Here is an 18,689-nt window from a genome sequence, read left to right on the forward strand (position 1 = left end):
AACAAGAAGATGACGAAGATCCTGAGCTTCAAGATGACGCACACAATGCTCGTGGTGCGCCACGTGGTAATCATCATCGCGGTTGGGCTCCACTTGGCCGCAATGGTCGTGGACAAGATGAGGAAGATGGTTTGGGTAAGCCCAAGTTTTCTATCCCCAAGTTTGAAGGAGGAGCTGATGTTGAAGAATACCTCACTTGGGAGCTCAAGATTGAGAAGTTGTGGAGCTTACATCCACATTATGCGAAGACCGGAAGATCAAGCTTGCTTCTTCCGAGTTTGATGGCTACGCTTTGCGTTGGTGGGATGCTTTTGTTCGTAATCGCGACGATGATGGTGAGCAGCCTATACGCACATGGCGTGCCATGAAGGAGGCAATGACTTCTCGCTTTGTGCCTACAAATTACTTGCGGAATATATATGATAAGCTGACTCTATTGAGACAAGGTGTGAAGACTGTGGATGAATACTACATGGAGATGGAGATGCTTATGCAGCGTGGCCGTGTCCGTGAGTCTCTTGAGATGACAATGCAGCGTTTCCTCAACGGTTTGAAGTATGATATCAAAGGCATTGTTCGTCACTACAGCTACACCAATATGAATCAATTGTTACATCATGCAAGAGAAGCTGAATCACAGTTGGCTAACGAGCAAAGGTCAAAGGTCGAGCTACAGGAGGTGGGCGTTTCACACCCCGCACGGCACCATATTCGGCGCCGGCGCCTTCGACGCGCTCCGCACCTTACTCTACTCCGCCTAGTAAACCGGTCTCCAATGTGTCTAACACAAAGAAGTACGAATCTGCTACAAGTACGAGTGGCTCTAATGTGTCTACTGCGCGTAACCGTGATATGGTTTGTCATACATGTGGTGGCAAGGGTCACTTCAAGAGAGATTGTCCTAACCGCAAAGTCATGGTTATCAATGAGGACAATGAATACGAGACTCGGAGATGATGTTGATCCTAATGCTCCGAGAAGATGATGACTATGACAACGATGGTGAAGATGCATATCCGTCGATGCTCGCACCATTGTTGTGTCGCGAGCGTGCTCTTAATGTGTTGCCTAGTGCATCTACTCAGCGCTGCAATTTGTTCCAAACAAAGGCTTTAGTTGGTCCCGACAAGGCTTGCAAGGTCATTATTGATGGCGGGAGTTGCCGCAATTTAGCAAGCAAGGAGTTATGTACCAAGCTGAAGTTGAAGTATCTACCGCACCCGCATCCATACTATATTCGGTGGTTGAGCGACAATGGTGAGATGAAAGTAAACCACATGGTGCGTGTTGAATTTGCTATTGGACCGTATAAGGATTGCATTGATTTTGATGTTGTTCCTATGACGGTGTGTCACCTACTATTGGGACGGCCTTGGCTCTATGACCGTTCTGTGCAACACAATGGCCGTGCTAATACATATCACTTGGAGTTTAAGGGCAAGAAAATTAATTTACAGCCTATGACACCACAGCAAATTGTCAATGGTTGGGAACAAGCACACTGTACGCTATGTGGACTCGGAGTAACAAAACTGACTCACTATGATAAACTATATGATAGAGAAAACACAAACCCTAACAATACTAGATGGAAATAAACAGATACGCAAAAACAACTACGAAAAGCAACTAAAAATAAAAATTAGTGCAATCTAAGGCTATGGCAAACCCTAACCCTAATTTTTTATGGCTTTTTCTGGATAGGAAAACACTCACAACTCAACTATGGGGGTGGATTGTGGATGGCTTACCGAGGAAAACTGGAAATCTGATACCAAGATGATAGAGAAGAAAGGCAAGAGCAATGCTGCAAGGATGAACAAGAAGCGCAAAGAGATGTTGTTCAAGCCTGGTGATATGGTCTGGGTACATTTTCGCAAGGATAGGTTCCCGAAGCTGCGGAAGTCTAAGTTGAAGCCTCGTGGTGCTGGTCCTTACAAAGTACTTTCCAAGATCAATGATAATGCATACTCGATAGATCTTCCAGTTGATGAGTTTGGTGTCAGTAATTCTTTCAATGTTGCTGATTTGACACCATATGACGGAGAAGACCTTGGAGCGTCGAGGTCGACGCCTTTTGAAGGGGGGAGATGATGAGGACATCCCTACTACACCACTACCTCCGTCATTGATAGATGAAGATGAGCCTGCTGTGAAGCTCAAGTCCGATGAAGTTCGGATTGGACCAATTACAAGAGCTCGTGCGAAGCTACTTAAACAACAGGTGAACTTGTTTCTAAACGATACTTTGATTGATGAGAACTTTATACTCGCCTAAGTCCTATTACTTATGTATCATCAGGTATCAAGAGGAGACGAGCATCGCACGAGGAGAGAAGCGAGCTGGACATGAAGACGGACGTCAAGATGGACGTGAAGCTGGACATGGAGCTGGACATGAAGATATCTCATGGACGCGCGAGGGAGGAGCGGGAGGAATGCGCGAGAGGAGAAGACGACGTCCGGGCCGGTCCGAGCACCCGGTCCGACCGGACCCCGACCGGCCAGCCCGGTCACGAGCCCGGCTGACCGGTCGCCAACCGGCCGCCAACCGGATATGAAGCATCGTACGGGCAACAACCGGAAAGTTGCGAAGTTTCCGGTTGCCGCCCGGTGACCGGACCACAGACCGGCCCGCCCGGTCCACAGGCCGGTTGACCGGATTCCAGACCGGACCAGTCCGAGTCTGTCTCGACCAGATTTATTCTGGGTCGGTTATTCTTGTATCTTTTCGACCAGAACTCGTCCCGGACACTTATATAAGTGCCCAGGATGCCCCCCTAGCTGCTTTAGACCACGTTTAAGATAAACCCTAGTTGTTAGTTGTTTGCTCTAGCAAAACTATTGAATCCCTACACCATATTGCTTGATATTGTGTAGATTCTGAAAAAGTCTTGTGTGATCTGCTGTTCCATTGGGAATTAGACGGTTGCAACGTACCGCTTCGTGGTCGGCGGCTACGTGCGCAAGTGTGTGGAGTTGCGAATATCTTGCAGGGTTGAGAGCTGTTGCATTGGCGACAGGGACCAATCGAGAGATCTCGTTGCGTCATACAAGTTATCATCCACTTCATCGTCGTGTTTCTCCGCTGCCATCACCCCGTGATCATCATCACCACCGTTGCTTACTGAGAAGATCGGGCCACCCCTTATCAAAGGGCAACACCGACGCCAACTAGTCTGTATTTATTAATTTGTTTCAAAACTTGTGAAATTGTGTGCTTCATTTGTTTCAACACTTGTTAAACATTGTACTGCTTTTCGTCGAATTTGTTTCAGCAATTTTCTGAATGTTCGCCAAACTTGTTAAATTTATGTCGAATTTGTTTGAAATATGTCAAATAGCCAAGGTTGGGGGTGTCCTGCGGGGGGACGGCTGGAACTTCGGCGCTCCCCAGACCAAATTTTCCTCTAATCCGGAGGAAAATTTCGCCGAATTTGGGTGTGGGGAGCGAGTGGAGATGCTCTAAGAGCATCTCCAGTCGCGTCCCCCAAACCGTCCCCCAAAGGGATTTGGGGCGCGCCGGACAAAAAAACGTTCCCGGCCGCGCGCCCCAAAGCCCTTTTTTGTCCGGCGCGCCCCGATACGGTGTCCGGCGTCCCGAGCCCGTCCCCGTCCCACAGGGGACGCACCGGGCACGCCGGACACAACGAAATGAGAGGCGAGGAGGCGCGGGGCCGACCCGTCGGCGGCTCGGACGCTCAACCGCCACATACGTAGCGACGGTGCAGTTGACAGGAAGCGGAACCGTCGCATTGGCAAGCGCGTCGACGACGCGCCAACCCCGCCGGAATGGAGCGCCGACTCCTCGGAAGAGAAACCGCTGCTCTCTTCGACTTCTGCGCCGCCGTTCATCCGCGCTCAATAAGACCCGTACGTACGCCGTCATTCATCCAACCTTCCATCCGACACCTCCGGCGACGATGAGCTACATCTCCCGGCTCCCGTCCGACACCTCCAGGCGAGGGAAAGCCCGCTGGCCGGCGCCATTGGTGGGACAAAGCCGGGACGCCGAGCAGCGGCGACGATTCCCCGCCGCCAGTTGACAGCGAGGAGGAATGGCTGGGCTGGGAGGAGGAGGAAGAAGAGAGCGAGGCCGCGGCGGCGGCGGTGGCCCGTGCGAAGGCGAAGGCGGCCAAGGCGAAGGCTTCCAAGGCGAAGGCCGCCAAGGAGAAGGCCGCCAAGGCCAAGTGTTGTGGGTATACTTCATGGGTGTACCATCGACAGTGCCTAGATCCGGCAAGCCCGGGTGGCCCACAGATGGTGATGAGGCATGTGGCCCATCGGGCGGCCCAGTTGCTGTTGATCATGAAGGAAGAAGTCCAGCCCAGGATCAGTAAGCCGGATTCGTACCGACATTAGGAGTAACCCGGATCCATGGAAGCCCATGAGGAACCCGGATCCAGTACGACGTATATGGAAGGCGGATCCGTGACGTGCACGGCAAGATATTGTACCGTAGTTAGGCTATCTGTAATCCGGCTAGGACTCTCCATGTAAACCCTAGATCCGTGCGCCTTTATATGCCGGATCCCGGGAGCCCTAGAGGCACAACCACAACTCATTGTAACAACGCGAAAGCGCCCGGATAATTCCGGACAAGCAGCGGTAGGCCCCTGTCATCGTGCAGGTGTTCCGAAGCTGGGTAACTCGCGTACCACCGTCCCGTGTGCACTCCGCCCTATGGCCCCTACTTCTTCTCCCCCTCGTGAGGATCCCTCCTCCGAGGTACCGTCGATTAGGCAACGACAGTTGGCGCCCACCGTGGGGCTACGGCGTCACGGAGGCCGGAACCGGGAGGGTTCCGCCATGGGAAGCTACGACGACACCATCGCTGTGGGGCGTGTCCTTTACGCCGGAAATCTGCCGATCGTCCCTCCGGATGAGTGTTGGATTCCGGCTAAAACCGACCCCGTCAAGCTCTCCATCGTCCCGAGTTGGCGGCATACACATCTTCATCGGGGAAACCGTCGATTCCGACGGAAACCCACTGGTAAGTAGCGGCCGACGCGACCGCCGCCGAGCAGGACGCGGCCGCGAAGATCCGATCCGAGACGCAGGAACTTCCTAGCGAAGATTCCGCCTTAGATCTGAAAAAATCAAAACCCACCCAATCCGCCCCCGAGCGGGAAGTAACGGTGGAAGACCAATGCGGATCCGCTCGGGTCTCCCAGGTGTTAGAGAAGCAAAGGTGTCACTTCGTACACTTCTTGGCCCATACCGCCGGAACCGCCCCTCTTGGAGCCGGAGCTGGTCCCGAGCAGGTCGAGGCCCCGGAAAACAACGCTGCTCCGGATCAGCAAGAGGCTGTCGGAGAAAGCGAAACTCCGGTTGAAGAGTCAATCTTGGGAAATCTAAGCCCAATCTCCGGAGACACCCAGTCCATGGACACTGCAGAGTTTTATCGCAAGGTGACGGAACTCGGATACGGCGGCCAGCCTGAAGTTGACTCCGCCCAGCCAAAGCAGGTACTTGCAACTGTAGCGGCGCTCGGAGAAGACGGATCAGAAGCGGCAGACACTCAATCCGACCCCCAGCCATCCCACCACGGATCTCCGATGTCACGGGAGCGGCCCGTAGGGATCCTTCCTCGGAGAGCCTCCTGTCGCCTGAAGAGATAGTTGCACAAGCACGCATGGATTTGGTCGCAAAGTCAGACGTCCTCAACAAGCCAATAACCCCTGGCGATGCCGCAGATCCGGAGGCTTTAGAGGCCACTAGAAAGGAGATGCTGGCCACGGCCAAAAAGTTTGCCAACACCGCAGACTGCTATATTGGATGAGAGGGAAGAAGCTGCACGCGATCATGGATCGCTTTGAAAGACAGGATCGCGAAGTCACCGCAACACTCGAGCAAGTCAAGAGTATGAGAGAGGAGTGGGAGGTGAAAATGACCTACGCACAGGCGGAGGCTGATAGAATCGTCAGAGAAGCAATCCCTCCCTGCAGGATCAACTTCGCAACCCCTGCCGAACAGCAGCCGCTCGCCACCCCAAAGGACAATATGGCGAAAGCTGCAGAAATTCTGAAGAAAAGTGACGAGGAGATTGACATCAACTACTTGCGCACGCTCGTCGCTTCAGCGGTTAAACGACAGAGCAAGGCGGATACTTCGCGCAAGTTGGAATCTAACCCGGAGCATTGCGTCTCCACCGCGCGAAGGACGCCCACAACAATCGCCATCGAGATGACGAATCGCGAACCGGATCCTCGGAACGCGAGAAGGAAAGCCGGGGAACACCCAAATCCAATCCCCGTACCATCAAAGACGCCACCGTCGGATCCGAGAAAGGGAAAGGATGCAATGTACTACGGACGAGACAAGTACCGCAACGCCTCTCCTCCGCCTAATGGTTACCCGCGTCCCCCTCGTCGCCGTAGTCCAGCCGGAAACACCGGGCCTCAAGGGCATGGTGGAATTGTTATCCGCGACATCGTGATGCCCTCCGGAAACCGGAACAGGGAGCGCACGCCGGAACCTCGCCGGAATCAGAACATTGATCGTGAGCCCGAGCCTAGGAGGAGCCGGAATGAAGAACGCGACCCGGAGCCCCGCCGGAGCCGGAACGACCACGGCAGCCAGCGTCACGGCGAAGGCAGCCACAGAAGCCGGAGCCAGCACCGGGAGGGCCGGGGAGAATCTGCAGGCGGAAGCAAGAAGTCGGATCGGCCCCCTCGCCGGTCTCCCTCACCACCACCTAGCGGTGGCGGCGGAGGTGGAGGCGGAGGCGGTGGCCGGAGATCTCGCTCTCGCTCACAGTCCCCCCGTCACGGCTCGCGCGACGCGCGGGAACGCCTCAACGAATACGGAACCGACTACATCGGACCAAAGTGCTTTGGCAGGGATGATTCGAGAGGAACCAAAGCGAAGGAGCTCCCTCAAGCTACCCGGAAACCTGAAGCATTATGATGGCACCGAAAGGCCGGATACTGGATTGAGGACTACTACAATGCAGTAACCTTCGCCGGAGGAACCCCTAATATCGCCTGCCGCATGCTCCAGTTGTACCTTGTAGGACCAGCCCGGATCTGGCTCAGTGACCTCGAGAAAAACTCCATCTTTTGCTGGTTTGACCTGAAGACCGCTTTCGAGAAACACTTCAAGAGGCACCTACAAAAGACCTGCCACGGCAAGCGACTTACAAGCTTGTATCCGAAGAAGGGAGAATCCTCAAGAAACTTCCTCACACGATGGTTGGCATGCGAGAACGAGTGCGAAAACGTCGACCACACCACTGCCATGTACGCCTTCATTGGTAGACTGCAGAGAGGAGGATTGCTGAGGCATAAGCTTACATGTTTGGCTAACGCCAACAAACTGACTTTGGATGAGATGATCTCCATTGCCAGTGATCACACTTGCCGCCGATGACGACGCAGGCGGTGATATCGCAGCTACAGAGCAATCCCCCTGCACCAACAAAAGAAGAACCGTGATAACGGTAACAGCGAGCGGCCACAAACGCAAAAACCACGATGACCGGAAGAGTGGCGGATCCAACATGGTTGCCATGGCGTTCCAACGCGGAGGTTCGGGAGGCGGAAGAGGACGCGGCCGCGGAGGCGGAGCCGGCGGGGGTCAGCACGGCATGGCACCGAGGTCACTGCCGGCGGATCCCGCGCCCCGCAAACCTACGAGGAGTACGAGACATGCCCTGCCCGGCCCACTTGGATCCGGCTACGGGGAAGTCCACTCACACCAACCGCAAGCGCAAGTGGGTCAACGACCTAAAGAACGACCCGGAGGCGAGGATACAATCGAGCCGGAAGCACCGCCCACGCGGCAAAGGAGGCAAGGGCAAGAACAAGGACAAGGAGGAGGACAGTTCCGAGGCGATGGACGAGGATGATAACTCGCCGGATCCCAAAGCCGGATCCGCGAGGTAAATCCAACCCCTTCGAGAAAAAGAGCGTGGGGGCTTACCACACCTTCCTCGGAACCCCCACGGTCCGCGCTACAAAATCAGCTACCGGATCCGAACGCCACGGTTCGGGCTGTGCCGCGGTATGTCGGGTGGTCGGAAGTTCCGTGCACATTTGACAGGGAGGATCATCCCGCCATTGTGCCAAAAGAATACTACGCCTTGGTTGTGAGTCCCCGCATAGACGGGTATGACTTCTCCAAGTGCCTCATGGATGGCGGAGCCAGCTTGAACATCATGTACCTGGAGACTCTGGAGCGGATGAACCTCACCAAGGAACAGCTCAAACACGGCACCACTGAGTTTCACGGCGTGGTTCCGGGTAAGAAGGCGAACTCCCTCGGCAGCATCACACTTCCCGTGGCTTTCGGCGATGTTCATAATTTCCGCGAAGAAAAGATCACGTTTGAAGTTGTGCCATTCAAAAGCTCCTACCACGTCATCTTCGGCAGGCCCACCTACCACAAGTTCCACGCAAGAGCATGCTATATCTACAACAAGCTCAAGATGCCGGGTCCCAATGGTATGATCACCATAACCGGAGACTACAAAAAGGCTCACGAGTGCGAGTTGGGCGAAGCCGCCTTCGCAGAGTCTATCATATCCGGAGAAGAGCTGAAAGGCTACAGAGCCGCGGTGGATCCGACTGAGATGCAAACCACCAAGAAGCAGATCTCCGAACAGAAAAACTCCTTCAGGGCCGCGATAGAGACCAAGAAAGTCAACTTCAAGGAAGATGACCCTAGCAAGCAAGTCTCCATCGGAGCCAACATGGACCCCAAATAGGAAGACGCGCTCGTCGAGTTCCTCCGCGCTAACATGGATATCTTCGCATGGCAACCTTCTGACATGTCCGGAGTACCTAGGGAACTCGCCGAGCACTACCTCAACATAAATCCGGGGGCTAAACCGGTGAAGCAAGCTATGCGACGCTTTGGAGATAAGAAGCGCCGCGCCATAGGAATGGAACTAGCAAAGTTACTAGAAGCGAGGTTTTGTAATAGAAGTTATCCACACCGATTGGGTCGCGAATCCCTTCCTTGTACCCAAAAAGAACACTGAAATACTAAGAATGTGCATCGATTACTCTGGCTTGAACAAACATTGCCCGAAGGATCCGTTCCCCTTGCCGCGCATTGACCAAGTCATTGATTCGACGGTAGGGGCGGAACTTTTGTGTTTTCTTGATGCGTATTCCGGGTACCATCAGATCCGGATGAAGGAATCCGACCAAAAGGCGACTTCATTCATTACCCCGTTTGGTACTTACTGCTATGTTACTATGCCTTTTGGTTTGAAAAACGCAGGTGCCACCTACCAACGTACGATGCAGCGGTGCCTGAAGGACCAAATCGGCCGGAACGTGCACGCCTACGTCGACGACATCGCGGTCATGACCCGGAAAGGATCCGACTTGATCAGCGACCTCACAGAAACCTTTGAGAATCTCCGTCGGTACAAGATGATGTTGAATCCGCCTGAAGTGCGTCTTTGGCGTGCCGGTCGGAAAACTCCTTGGCTTCATAGTCTCTCACGGAGGCATTGAGGTTAACCGGAAAAGATCAAGGCAATCCTGTGTATCAAACGGCCAACTTGTCTCAAAGATGTGCAACGACTAGCTGGTTGTGTCGCAGCAATCGGTAGGTTTGTTAGCCGTCTTGGCGAGAAGGCGCTACCTACTGTACAAGTTGTTGAAGAAAACGAGACAAATTTATGCGGGACGACGCAGTCGACGCAGCTCTTCGAGGGTTGAAGGAAATACTTACCTCCCACCTATCTGGCAGCCCCAGCGAGTCGAGCCAATGCTCCTTTATCGGCAGCTACCAACAAAGTCATCGGCCTCGTCATCGTGGTGGAGCGAAAGGAAGAAGGTCATGAATATGACGTCCAAAGACTGTCTACTACATAAGCGAGTGCTTGACGGAGTCAAAGCAAAGATACCCTCACTTTCGGAAGCTAGCTTATGGAGTTTTCCTAGGCAGCGGAAGGCGAGACACTACTTCCGGGAGCACCCGATGACGGTTGTGAGCAAGGCTCCGGCTGTCAACAATTCTCAACAACGCCGACGCAACGGGACGGACGGCTAAATGGGGCATTGAATTATCCGCCTTCGACATCGCTTACAAGCCAAGGACTGCGGTAAAATCCCAAGTCTTGGCAGATTTCGTTGCGGATTGGACGAGAAGCTCCGGATGCAAGTCCGGAGCCGGAACCGAAGACATGGGTTATGCACTTCGATGGATCCAAGCAGCATCAAGGCTCAGGAGCCGGAGTCACCCTGAAGTCCCCTACCGGAGAAGAACTGCAGTATGTTCTGCAGATCCACTTCGAAGCTACAAACAACATGACGGAATACGAGGCTCTACTACACGGATTGCGCATCGCTAAGGAAATTGGGATCAAGCACATCATATGCTGTGGAGATTCCGACTTGGTGGCACAACAAGTAGCCGGAACCTGGAACGCCAGAAATTCCGTCATGGCAGCCTACAGAGACGAAGTTGATGAGATCGCCAAGTGCTTCCTCGGATACGAAGTCAAGTACGTCAGGAGAGACGACAATACAGCGGCAGATATGCTATCCAACCTCGGATCCGGCAGAAAACCAATTCCGCCTGGAATTTTCCTAGAGCATCTCCGGATACCCTCGGTGAAGGGCGCTAACCCGGAAAACCCTGAGGTGGCAGTGTCTCCGGCGAGAGAGGTATTGGCTACCATTCCGGCTTGGACACGGCCTTTCCTGGACTACCTCATCGATCGAAGTTGCCGGAGGACGAGGTCCTCGCGCGCCGAATCATCGGACGAGCACGATCCTACACAATTGTTGATGGACAGCTCTACAAACGAAGTGCAACAGGGGTATTTCTTAAATGCGTCTCCAATCAAGATGGCATTGAAATCCTCAGAGAGATCCACGCAGGGGACTGCGGGCACCACGCCGCTCCCAGGTCACTCGTTGCAAAAGCTTTTCGGCTAGGCTTTTATTGGCTCACAGCTAAAGAAGATGCTGACAAGATAGTCAAGACCTGCCGAGGTTGTCGATACTATGCTACTCAACCAAACGCTCCGGCCCAAGAGCTGAAGACCATACCTATCACACTGGCCATTTGCGGTGCGGGGGCTCGATATGGTTGGTAAGTTAAAAAGATCATCTCTCGGCGGTTTTGAATACCTATTGGTCGGCTGTTGACAAGTTCGGCAAGTGGATCGAGGCAAAGCCGGTGAGAAAAGCCGACGGTGCTACGGCACTAAAATTTGTACTGCGACCTCGTGATGAGATTCGGCATCCCACACAGCATAATCACAGATAATGGCACAAACTTCGCTCAAGGAGAATTGAAGGATTATTGTGAGACAATGGGGATTCGACTGGACCTGGCATCTGTGGCTCACCCACAATCCAATGGTCAAGTTGAAAGAGCTAACGGTCTAATATTATCAGGAATCAAGCCACGCCTTGAAGAACCGCTGCGACGAGCAGCTGGAGCTTGGGCCGATGAACTAGACGCTGTCTTGTGGAGTTTGCGAACTACCCCTAACAGGTCAACAGGGTTTACCCCATTCTTCCTGGTATACGGATCCGAAGCCGTGATTCCCTCCGACATCATCCACGATTCACCGCGAGTTTCCGCCTATAATGAAGAAACAGCTGACGAGGCCAGACAGCTATCTGTGGACCTGATCGAGGAAGCTCGGAATCTAGCTGATCAGCGCTCCGCCATCTACCAGCAAAAGCTCCGACGCTATCACAGTCGTCGAGTTCGGAAACGCTCCTTCATGGCAGGAGACCTGGTCCTCCGCCTTCGACAGGTGAAAGACCATAAGTAGTTGCAATCTCCATGGGAAGGACCCTTTGTCGTTAGCAAAGTGCTTCATAACGGATCGTACTACCTTGTCGATTTCCGCGAGCTGAGGGATAGACCTGCTAATTGGCGTCGGAAACGCAAGCGTGAGGATCCGGATGACATCTACGATGAAACAGATCGCCCTTGGAATATCGCACAGCTACGTCCTTTCTACACTTAGCATATTCTTTCCGAGTTACAAACTCTGTAATAGTTATACATGATCAATGAAATAAAGCTTATGGTTCACTCTTTGAGTCTTTTACCTCCTTTACTTGTTCATTTTTAGATCGTGTATGTTTTCCGACTAAAACCGCAGAGCTGGATTTTTCCGCCTAGGCATGTACAAAAGTTGTGATTTTCAAAAATCGTCCTTCAGGACGTAAGCTTAAGTTTTCTGATTAAGTTGTTGTCTGTTGCGAACTCGTGGATTCCTAGTAGCGATTTCCGGCACCGACGCCTGGGGGCTTGTTTCCGCGGTTATTGACGGATTGCCATTGGGCTTCGTCGCCGCTGGCGAGCGTTTCCGGCTAAGGTCTTCCGGCTCGCGGAAGGTCAAGCGGGCAAGCCGGAAAACAATGAAGTCGGCACTTGCTTTCCGACATAAAACGAAACATGCACATAACATTAAACGGATAGCAGGATAAGTGTTTCCGCCCCATGCATAATCGTTTCGTTCCTAACTACTTAAGAATTTAAGTCTTATTACAAACCCACTCTGGGGCCAAAATGATGCAACTTGTTTCATTGTTTAAAACGGGAACTCTACTCGGAGTCCTCTTCTTCGATTCTTGGTAGGAGGAGCCGTCGTCGCTGTCATCAGATCCGGCTTCGGAGTCGTCACCAGATTTTCCTCCGGAATGTTCGCCGCTCGACCCGGATCCTTCCCCGTAATACTCCGGCTCACCCGCTTCTTCCTCTGCATCGGAAAATCCTTCGGGCAGATCGTGCTTGTTATACCAGAACGAGTGATCCACTCGCCTGACGAACAGCTGTTCATATCCTTCGGTTTCCGCGAGGAGGCGCCCATGTCGGAACCCTTGGGGGCTCCGCGTGCAACATTGGCCGAGGTTGAGTGAGGGGAAGTGAGCCTTGCGGGTGGCCAAGACCGAGGAGGCGACTCCGCGTGTCGAAGACTTCGCCGGTCCTTGATGAAATCCGGCACCAGCTTCATAAGATTGGTCATCGTATCGATGACTGTGGTTTTGGCCTTCTTCAGAGACAGAGTCGTGGCGATTCCGCGACAGGCTTCAATTAACGCGTTAATGGATTTCCGCGCTTCATCGTATGCCTCCGTCCTCGTAAGGTTTGACTCTTTTGACCATTCGTAGCCAAGGCTTGCTGTGGAAGAAAGATGTTCAGTTCCGTTAGAGAGGAATCATACAAGATAGTCGGAGCAACGACATTGAAAAATGCTTACGGAAGATAAGTTTGTCAATAGCCTCCGCCTCCTCCTCCAGAACTCTGTTCTTGGATATTATGGAAATAACGCGGCCCTGGCTTTTCTCCAGTTTGTCATTCAGTTCCGCCAGGTCGCTGGCATGCTTCTCGGAGAGTTTTTTCCTCGCCTCAGATTCCTTTTTAGTGGATTCATGAATGAAGGTTTTGAGGGACTCGTTCTCCGCCTCAAGCACCTTGACCTTGGCGGAAAGCTCATCAAACGAGGAGTGCTTGGCAGATTCTTCTGAAGGCAGAAAAGTTGCACATATTATGCATCTTGAACTATGACAACACAAAAAGTGAAGACCCGGATCTCATACCTTTAAGGCGGGTCTCAAGCAGCTGGATAGCCTTTTGGCTGTTTTCCGCGTTCTGGCGCAGCCCCTCAATTTCCGTGATCTGCTCTAGCACATGAATGCGCAGATCTTCGTGCAATTTCCGTGTGGTCTATGAAGCGAGCGGGGAGATTAGCCGGATATTTAAAATCTTGGGGGCTAGCAAGGAATTCAGTTTGAGATATAAAAAATTTAAATTTCCGTCTAAAGTACATTCTGGGAAAGCATCGGATAATACACGTTACACGGAACTATATCACCCAATGCTTGGGGGCTAGTATTACCTGCCGCACTTCCTTGTGCTTGGCGAAAAAATCCTTCAAGTCGCTCTCCAGCTCGGCGAGTTCACGCACCTCTTCGTCCGGTTTTCCCCATACTTTGTTCAGCATGTCGGAAACTTCCGCGTGGCGCTGAGCAAGGATTCGTGGCGGTCGGTAGGGGGGTAGACGCGACCCGGGCGGAGCATAAAGGTGACGGATCCGCATGTAGCGAGTTCGGCAGATTGCCGGATCCTCTCCTTCTTGACAGAGAAAAAATATTGGAATAGAGAAATCTCAGGGGTTACCCGGAGATGGCCTTCGCAGAGGGCGACGTGGTTGCTGATGGCGAGGACGCTGTTTGGAGAAATGTTGTGAGGTTGGAGTCCATACGTCTTCAGTATCTCCAGGAAGAAATCCGAAGGCGGAAATGAAAATCCGCGCTCTACCAGCGCCTTCGTCAGCACCATCTCATTGTCCTTCGGAGCCGGAGCAAGTTCATTTGGAACTGACCTCCAGCTTCCGGGTTGCAGGAAGCCCTCCGACTCGAGGTTCTTGAGCTCCATCTCTGTGGTGGTACAGGGCCACCACTTTCCTTTAGCCTCGGAGTCTCGTTTCCGAGCTTTTGATTTTTTCGTGGCCTCTTCCGCCTGGTGCTCCGTTTGACCCTCCCCGGAAACTTTCTCCGGGTGAGCAGAGGTCCCCTCGGCCTCCTTGCCGGAATCCTTTGAAGGATCCAGCCGGACTGGAACGAAGGGAGGAGGGGCGAAGGAGATCGGGGTCGCCATGATCGGCTCCGAGGTCGGAGGCGGAGTCGTTGAAGACATCTGAGGAAAAAGAGTTTGGCGGAAACTTACTTTAGTCGGATCCCACATCGTCTTCCCCAAAGTTCACCCCTACCAACTACGGCACGAGAATGAAGCTCGAGAGCTCACCGTGATGGAGTCCGCGGTGGTCGGAGTCGCCGGCGATGAGATTTCTGCGCGGTGGCTCGCTGAAGTTAAGAACTGGACGAACACCGTGCGGCGGCGAAGCGACTCCGGCGAAGTTCCGGCGAGATTCCGGCACGGCGGAGAAGAGCTCGTGGGCGGCGCTTGGCTGAGAGGTGAGAAGGGGGTGAATGAGGGTAAAGGGCTCGACGGCGGATATTTATAGGCTGAGGGGATAAGATTCGTGTTCCGCATCCTGTGGTCGGAACGCAAGCGTCGCACCGTTGGATGCGTGACACGTGTCCCAAACCCTAACGGTAAAAATGGCTAGAGATAAGTTACCGCGGAAATCGCGCGAAAATGGCGCCAGAATTGGCGGAACCGTTTGAGTCTTTTAAGATTCCGGGTAATTGCGTGAGGGTAAGTTTGTTCTCATTCACGAGCGAGGAATGACCCGGAAATGTTCTTTGGAATGTCGATGGATGAAGTCCCGCGGGATGGGGGCATTTTCCGACTAATAAGTTGGGGAAAGAAGAAAATGTGAAGTTGGAGCTCTTCAAGTTTCTCCGCGTTACCAACGTTTGCCGGAGATCATGATGGACCAGCAAGGCGGAAGCTGCAGGTGAAACTCGGAGAACTGCGGGGGCTACTCGTTGTGGGTATACTTCATGGGTGTACCATCGACGGTGCCTAGATCCGGCAAGCCCGGGTGGCCCACGGATGGTGATGAGGCATGTGGCCCATCGGGCGGCCCGAGTTGCTTGTTGATCATGAAGGAAGAAGTCCAGCCCAGGATCAGTAAGCCGGATTCGTACCGACATTAGGAGTAACCCGGATCCATGGAAGCCCATGAGGAACCCGGATCCAGTACGACGTATATGGAAGGCGGATCCGTGACGTGCACGGCAAGATATTGTACCGTAGTTAGGCTATCTGTAATCCGGCTAGGACTCTCCATGTAAACCCTAGATCCGTGCGCCTTTATAAGCCGGATCCCGGGAGCCCTAGAGGCACAACCACAACTCATTGTAACAACGCGAAAGCGCCCGGATAATTCCGGACAAGCGGCGGTAGGCCCTGTCATCGTGCGGGTGTTCCGAAGCTGGGTAACTCGCGTACCACCGTCCCGTGTGCACTCCGCCCTATGGCCCCTACTTCTTCTCCCCCTCGTGAGGATCCCTCCTCCGAGGTACCGTCGATTAGGCAACGACACCAAGGCCGCCAAGGCCAAGGCCAAGGCCAAGGCCAAGGCGTAGCCGACGAGCACCGGCGACGACGACGCGTCGAGCGCCGACACCGCCTCTTCGGAAGAGGTGACGAGCAGGAAGCGCCACCGCGATGACGACGACGAGGCGGGGCCATCAGCGAAGAAGAAGAAGTAGATAGTTTATATGTATTTAATTATATTTTTTCGAAGTTTTATATATAATTTGTTTATGTTCAACCGATTTGAATATTATTAAATAGTTTCTTTCTAGCCAAAAAAAATACTTTTAATGTTTGGGGGCGGCGTTTGGGGGACGCGGGCCGGGAGCGACGTCCCCCAAACGCGGCACGAACGAAACACGTCCCCCAAACGCTCGATCCGGCGCGGTTTGGGGGACGGTTTGGGGGACGCGATCTAAAGAAGTTGGGCATAAAATAGGAGGCAGTCCGATACGGCCACTGCCTCATCTGTGCGTCGTCGCGTTGCCCATGGCATCCGATCACATGTCTGACTAGAGCCGGGAAAGCCGTGAACACGTGAGAAACCTACCAAGAGTACACCCATACCGTCGTACTGCCCCTTTGCTCAGACCACGGGCCAATTGCTCTATGGCTTTTATGTTGCCCGTCTACTGACCAGTGTGCATGGGCGTCTTCGAGTACAAACATGCTGCAGCCTGCGATGCAGAGCCTCTCCCATTAGGATGATGCTGACAGAGCACTGAGAACTGAACAATTCTGTTGCCTGAATAAATAAACTCATCTAATTTTGAAAAAGTATAGACCCCTGTGATATTACTACTACCGTAGTCTTATTTTCTTTAGAAACATTTTTGCAATGTTATTATTTTAAATGTTTTAACAGTTTGTCAAGAAACCTAACAGAAAAGTTACAGATTTTAGACAAAAATCACCTATTTATGGACAGAAGAAAATTGCCCTAACATTCTCATAGAATGCAGCAGAAAAATGAGAAAGATACTCATGCTACCGTTCTTCCGAACAGGGTCTGGTTCACCAAACACAACACCGAAGCATGCAGGTGCCGGGTCCGGATGGCTTCACCGGTGCTTTGTTCAAAAGATGTTGGGAAATTATCAAGGTCGACATCATGAATGTGATTCATCTTTTCGGGAGCCTTCACTCCGAAAACTTCCATTGGCTAAACTCCGCGAACATTGTGCTCATCCCCAAGAAGGAAGGGGCCGAGGAGATTATTGACTATCGGCCAATTTGCTTGATACATGCCATTGCTAGGATCATCGCAAAATTGCTTGCCACTAGGCTTGGGCCTTTCATGGATATCCTAGTATCCAATGCTCAAAGCGCGTTCATCAAGAGGAGAAGCATACACGAAAATTTCCTCTATGTCAAAAACCTCGCCTCAAGGCTCCATAAGAGCAAGACCCCGGCCCTCCTTCAAACTAGACATCCGCAAGGCGTTTGATAATGTTAGATGGGACTACATTGTTAACCTTCTCCAAAAAAGGGGATTCCCTAGTAGATTCCGCAATTGGGTGGTCGCCCTCCTCTCCACCTCTTCGTCGAGAATCCTCCTCAATGGGGTGGCCGGCCCTCCTATCCACCATGGCCGGGGTTTACGCCAAGGCGACCCTCTATCGCCGCTACTATTCGTGCTTGCTATAGACCCGCTTGCACAAATCCTTGAGAATGCAACCACGCTCGGCCTCCTTCACAAGATTAGAGAGAGGAGCACCATCTTGAGGACGTCTCTTTATGCGGATGACGCGGCGGTTTTCGTGGCACCTTTCAAAGAGGATATCCAAAATTTGGCGTCCATCCTCCAAAACTTTGGTGACACAACCAGCCTTTGCACCAACTTCCAAGAAAGCACCGTTGCTCCCATTCAATGTGGGGCCGTTGACCTCGACTACATCCTTGAAGGAATGCCGGCAAGCCGTGTCACCTTCCCGATGCGTTACCTTGGGCTTCCTCTTTCCATTTGGCACTTGGGAAGGAGAGATTTGCAACATCTTGAGGACAAGTGCGCCGGCAAGCTTCCTTCATGGAACGGAAACCTCATAACCACCGCCGGAAGGACCGCTCTAGTTAAGTCGGTGATTGCATCACAAGCCGTCTACTACCTTACTCCGCTCGCCATCCCGCCGGGCACTTTAAAGTCCATCAATAAGTTGGAGCGGGCTTTCCTATGGTCCGCCAAAGACACCACCACCGGGGCCAAGTGCAAGGTAAATTGGGACAAAGTTTGTCGTCCGAAGAAGTTTGGAGGTTTGGGAGTCCTCCACATGGGAAAATTTGCAACGGCCCTTCGTCTTCGTTGGCCATGGCTTGAATGGAAAGACCCAACCAAAATTTGGATTGGCTCCGGAAACCCGTGCTCCGATGAGGATATGGAGTTGTTCTATGCCGCCACGACCATCACCTTAGGAAACGGAAAGAAAACACCCTTTTGGCACGCACCTTGGCTAAACGGTACGAGACCAATCGATATTGCACCTTTGATCTATGAGAGCTCCAAGCGCAAAAAATGGAAAGTGGCACAGGCTCTTCACCATGAGGCTTGGATTGACAAGATAGACCTACACAGTGACTTCACCATGGAACACTTATTACAATTTGTTGATCTTTGGACTCATCTTCAAACTGTCCTCCTTCACCCCGATAGAAATGATGAGATCACTTGGAAGCTCACACAAGATGGGTGCTACACCGCCAAATCGGCCTATGACATGCAATGGTCTGGAAAGCGTGGGCGCCGCCTAAGACCAAATTCT

This window comes from Lolium rigidum, chromosome 1 (genome assembly GCF_022539505.1).
Source record: "Lolium rigidum isolate FL_2022 chromosome 1, APGP_CSIRO_Lrig_0.1, whole genome shotgun sequence".
NCBI classification, from domain to species: Eukaryota; Viridiplantae; Streptophyta; class Magnoliopsida; order Poales; family Poaceae; genus Lolium; species Lolium rigidum.